Raw genomic sequence first — 6,613 nt, 5'->3', positions numbered from 1 at the left:
TTCTTTCCATATTTATTTGTGTTCTGAAATAAACTCATTTAACAAAGCTTGAGAACTTACTATGTTTCCAACAGATTCTAACGTGTAGGCACTAATGAATGTAGTACGTGACCTAACAGAAATAAGCATTTCTTTGAAAAATTTTAAAAGTTTTCCAAAAACTGATCTGAATGCAGAATCTATTTTAAGTGATTCTTTCTTGTTAGTACTGTATTTTTCAACATCCGTCACAGTTTCAGAAACTACTTTCTACAATTTCTGATTCAATTGTACAGATTTCAAGATTTCTTAAATATTTGTAGGATAATTCAAATTTGTTCTATATAATGTTAATAAATTAATCACTGTTCGGGCATCTGGGTTGCTCAGTGGTTGAGTGTCTGCCTTTGTCTCAGGTCATGATCTTGGGGTCCTGGGATGGAGTCCTGAATCAGGCTTTCCATAAGAAGCCTACTTCTTCCTCTGCCTATGTCTCTGCTTCTCTCTCTATGTCTCTCATGAATAAATAAAAAAAATAAAATCTTAAAAAAATTAATTACTGTTAAGTATGTTATATTTTCTGTTTTCTAATATTTTCAATTCATGTGCTCTCTCAAAATTAACTCATTTAAAATATAATTGAATTTTTAATTAAATCTGTGAAGATTTACCAATTTAAACTTTTTTTTAATCTTGGAAATAATTCTTAAGCAAGCTTTTGAAAGTATATATCAGGTCCTCTGTTTTTCTGTGTTGTAATCATTATTTGGTATTTTCATATGTACCATATTGCTTCTTTTATTTTTTTGAACTTTGATTTCTTTTTTACAGAGAGAAAGAGATTATAGTAAAAACATGAAAGTCGATTGATTATATGGGCTATTTCTACAAAATTAAAATATAATAACTAAAACGACTAACAAACATTTTTAAAAAGCATGAATAGCTAGAAAAGTTTACAAAAAGTTATCTTATCCTACTAACTACCTTATAATGAGTCTATGATTATTTAGCCACTAAACAAAGATTATCTAACATAGAGTCTTAAAACATAATGTAGAACATTTAGGTTAAAAAATACAAATTTCTCAATATATAAAATTCAAATTGTAGGTCCAGTTAATATACTATCTAATATAATTTCCAGCCCTGATATTTTTCATCCACAGATTGAACTGTGGCAAAATAGAGAGGCATCATTTACTCAACTTTGTGTTGTCAAGTATACCTGAGTTCTCCACAAGCGACATTGAAGACTTAAGAGTTGAATTTTGTGCTAGTCCCTGGTATTGTTATGAATATCCCACATATTAGTTTTCTTAACTATGAAAACTGTGACACTGGAAACTGATAATGAATATAGCACATGTCTAATTGCTCCTCCACCAACTGCAGGAATCTTTTATTTAAAGTAATTAAGAAATTGTGCTTTGACAGGTTTCAAATTTCATCCATCTGCTTACATATGATTTTCTGGATAGATATATGAATATTAATAGCAACTCTGTAAACAGGTGCTACAACACTTCTCTTTGTGAAACAGTTTTGTCACATGTGCATAGCCCTGGTCAGTAATGACCTAATTTTGTCGCTGTTTACTACCTAGTAGCTCAAATGGCAATGACATCATTTATCCTATGGGTGGCATCTGCTCCCTGTGTCATTAATATGCACATTGATGTGTATGTATGTGTATATATAAGAATATATATGTATTCTTAGCAACCATTTTTGTAACAAACAGCAACTGGAGTCCAGGGTGGGGAAATCAGAATCTGAGAAATGGTAATTATCTTTCTATTTGTGACACAAATATGAGTATAATAAAGACATATTTATATTTATCTACATATTACACATTGGTTTAATTATCACTATTTAGTGAATTGTTTATTATAAACAGGCTTAGTGGTATTCTTCTTGAAATATTGAAGGCATTTAGTAACAGATGAGATGGGATTTCAGAAATTTCATGGGTTCTATTCTCAAAAAGAATGGTAAAAATAAATTCTAATTGTTTAAATGGATAAATTTGACATTCCTGACCTGCATTATTTTTTCCTACTTTTATGTTTAACACAAAGTATTTTAAATATTCATCTCAATATTAATATCACTTTGAGCTTAATCTACTTCATGAACTATACCTTTTGGAACTGTGTTCTACCTATTTGCGTGTGGTTTCCTAGATCGTTATGTATCATTTTGATTGGGCATAAGAGAGAATCTAAGAAAAAACTGTTTTGTAACCATCCTATAATACACTGACAGAATTATTGTACTACAAGTAATATAAAATAGTTAATTAGATGGGGGCTGACATGTGAATGAAAGTCATAGTTCATTCACACTGCCAGAAGACCAGAGGAGTATTTCAGTGATTCCATTACTACATTAGCACCAGAATTCTTTAATGTGTGAACTACTGATCTGCTCCAGTGCCCTGACATCATTTGACATTTAAGGAACTGACTGACATTACTAAACTGTAAGAAATTAAATACAAACATTATCAATAATAAATTCAAGTACCATTAGGAGTAAGTGGAGATAAAGGAGATGCTTAATTAGTATTAAAGTCTTAATCTTCACTATGTAGGATAATGCCAAAATACCTGGCATATTTAGAATTATGATTACCAAGAACATAAAATTCAGGTCTCTGCCTCTAGGAGGCTTGCAGTCTACTCATTTGAAAAACTTAGGGAATTTATAGTAGGAAAATATAGATTTTTCACAAATAAATTCTTATAGAAATTGCATAGTTGTTTTTAGCTTTGTGTCATTGTCATATATATGTAAATTTAATAGACATAAAGCTGAACTTCAAGACACCAAAATTTTATGGTGTAGCATAAGCTTTATATAGTACTTTAAAAGGTCAGATAAAATATATCAGATTAAAGTAAAACTAGTTTTTCACTGTAAAATAAATAGCATTTGTCAAATTATTAAGTACCAAGTAGAAAAAAAATATTTGAAGCAGTCTTTAAAATTTAAATTTGCAAATAATTTGAAAAACCTGTGATTTCAGTGATTACTTTCTAAAACTTGGAATATATATGACAATATCCATTGAAATCTATAAATTCTAAGAGAGGAGAAAGAAGGAGGTATAGATGTAGGGTGATTGACAACTTTGGATCAATGTGATGATTGTATCAATTTCAGATTCTCTGCTAACAATAGGTGTCTGATTGGACACCACTGACTTTATTGGGAAGTGGATGGAATATAATATACCTTGCAGTGCATTAGTTGTTTGCGTTGATTGGATGAAAGACAAATCTCACATAGAGGAAAGTCTGAATCCCATCACGTTGCAATTACATCGAACACCAGTAGAAAAATGCCCTGTTGCTCCTGCAGTCTCCTGCGAATTAGTAGAAATTTTTCAAGTCATTGGCTTCCAGAATTCCACATGATTTCTTTTTCAATAAACTGAAGCTTGTTTAGATATGTATACTTAACAGTAAGTTAAATAATTGAGCCTATAAAGCACTAGCTGTTTCTTAGCAGACATTTCTCTTTTTTTTCTCCCCACTTTATTTAGTAGTGTGTATCCACCAATGGGCCTGCTGGCAATGAAGACATGAATGGTACATTATTTTATGACTTTTTCCCCTCCTATGTTAAGGGATGACATACATGAAAAATATGGCAGTAAAACAAATCATTAGTATTTTTTGTTGGGAGTAAAATGAAAACTTTGAAGCTGATGAGAGCTGTAGCCCATACCCCCTTTGTGACCAATTTATAACATCTCTGCCCTAGTGTTCCCTGTAAGTGCTCTAAGAGTAAATATACCATTTATTGGATTAATTTACCATACTATGCAGCAAAAACACCTTGTAAACAAAGCAAAACAAGGATTTTTTTTTAAGCTTTTATTTTGCTTATCAGGTTGGTGCCATCAGTGTTTACTTTCTAGATGCTTGAGGGCTATAGGGATTCTGGAAAAAAGAGAGAGGGAGAAATAATCTGATTGAAGCAGCTTTCTAAGTAACATATTTTTAACCATTTCTCAAACCTCTTTGCTCTGTTAGGCTTCACAAAATGACAAGGCTGTTTTAAAGCCATAAACCTCAATGCCCCATGCAGTTATGGCATGCAACCAAAGACGACTGGAGAGAAAATGAAGCTGTAATTGACTACAGCTGCTCAAGACTAACATTTCCCAACAGCATCCCAAGATTCTTAGATTGATGTTTCTCTCTCCCTAAACACAGATCAATGTGAACCTCCTATAATTTACCCACTGGGTAAACTGAGGGAACCCCAAGGTGGTCTCTGAGGTCTCTACCCAGCCCAAGACATGAATGGTTCTAACCCCAAAAGCCAATGATTGGTATGTGCTCGATTGCTATTCATTTGTTATATTCAGTGCTCAGGATGAAAGTAAAATGACAGCAATTTTCTTTGCTCGTGTCTCATTTTTTAACTTGGTACAAGGCTTTGCCTTCAAATCTCAGAGAAGGGTTCTGTCCTTTGGAGGTTGCTATTAAAATATAGACTGGGGCTATTACAGTTTATTGGCTTAGCCTTTCCCTGCACTGCCTATAAAAACAGACACTGCTTTAAAAACCTCCCACTAATGTCCACTTTCTTGAGGGTGGAGCTGACCTCAAGCAGTTTACTACTTGTCTATTAGTTAAGACTAATTAACTTTGACTTTGTTGTTAGGACTGCCTAATCTAGGGTTTCATCTTAAATAAATTGGAGAAATATTGGGTTCAACCCAGCACCGGACAGTGACTGTTATGACGATATATTGAAACTTCTTTTATTTTTCTTTACCTCACAGATCTTAAAAGAACATTTTGCAGATGTACAATCAGCTCATCATTCTTGATAATTAAATACTCTTTTCTGCCAGACTTTTTTTTTAATAATGAGACTATGGCTTGTTCCTTGCTCCTTTTCAAACAAAACAAGTAATTCCAATTTAAAACATCATGAAATATAGGAAATAACATTACATAATCATTTCACTTATTTTTGTATTATTTCATAATTAAATCACTTGTGTTGCCCTTTGCCTGAAATAATTTGTACACATTGATTTTTAATTGTAATATCAATCTATAGTCTTAGTGGGCCCTTCTGAAGATATAAATCACTTAGTTTTTCAACTATAGAGAGGGAACTTGGGTTATATCTTACTTTTAAAGTAATAAATCATATGTAAAGTACATATAAAGTAAGTATTTTGTTATACTATTATTAAAATTGTCATAGTGAATCTATACTAATTTTTATTAAAAAGTCATTTGAATTATATAGGAACTTCAGAGTAAAACATTTTCATATAAATCCAGCCTTCTTTAATTTTGAATAAGAGCAATGGAAGTGATATGTATTCAGTACCTGACTTTAACATATCAGGTAGATCCAACAAGTAGTTTGCGTTTTAACTTAAGTAATGGTCAAAATAAATGTTGTTACAAAGCCATTATTTTTAAAATCTTAATTTTTTCCTTGTTTTTATTTAGATCTACCTGTATGAAAAGTATTGCATGAAAAGTATTTATTTTTTTTAAATATTTTTTTTAATTTTTTTTTTTTGTTTTTTATTTATTTATGATAGGCACACAGTGAGAGAGAGAGAGAGGCAGAGACACAGGCAGAGGGAGAAGCAGGCTCCATACACCGGGAGCCCGACGTGGGATTCGATCCCGGGTCTCCAGGATCGCGCCCTGGGCCAAAGGCAGGCGCCAAACCGCTGCGCCACCCAGGGATCCCCGAAAAGTATTTATTATAGGAATTTATTTACAGTTTTCCTCAGCATCCCAGAAATATATCTTTTTTAAATTTAATTTGCCAACCCAGAAATACATCTTTAATAGAAGAAACTGTTGCCTTTCCCAAACACCATGAACCACCAACCTGAGTCCTATGAATCAGTGGACAAATCAAAATGTATTGTTTGTAAAATAGGGTCAGTGGCTTGAAAATAACTTGTCATATTTTTTAAAAGTGTAAATAAAATATTTTATTTGAGAGAGGGAGAGAGAATCTGAAGCAGATTCTGTGCTGAGCACAAAGCCCCATCCAGAGCTCAATCCCACAACTTGAGATCATGGTCTGAGCTGAAACCAAGAGTCCAGGGTTTAACCAAGTGAGTCACCCAGATGCACCTCCCCCCAAGTTACATATTTTAACAGAATCTTTGAATCCAAGAATTTGATGATATTCGCAGACGATGGCAGATGCTGTGAGATAGACTTCTGTGCAGTTGGCCATGTCCTCTCAGTACTCTATTATTGATGACTATTAATGGGATTATAGTTTAGCAAGGTTCAAATAAACACTTGTATCACTCAGGGTTCTTATAGAAGGAGAATATATATTTATGAATTACAAAACAAATCTTTTATATGATTTATTTTAAGAAGTTGTCTCACACAGTTGTGGAGGCTGGCAAGTCCAAAATGCATAAGGCAGATAGTAGACTCAAAGCTCACACAGAAGTTGATACTGCAATCTTCAAACCAAAATTCTTCTTCTCCAAGGAATTGAAATTTGTTTTCCTAGGCCTTTCAACTGATTGGATACTGTGCGCTCATATTATAGAGTGTGTAATCTCCTTTACTTAAAGTCAACTGATTGTAGGGGTTAACTACATCTACAAAAT

The sequence above is a fragment of the Nyctereutes procyonoides genome, unplaced genomic scaffold (assembly GCF_905146905.1).
Source record: "Nyctereutes procyonoides isolate TBG_1078 unplaced genomic scaffold, NYPRO_anot_genome, whole genome shotgun sequence".
Lineage (NCBI taxonomy): Eukaryota > Metazoa > Chordata > Mammalia > Carnivora > Canidae > Nyctereutes > Nyctereutes procyonoides.
The sequence above is the reverse complement of the archived record's forward strand: the minus strand, read 5'-3'. Positions refer to the sequence as shown.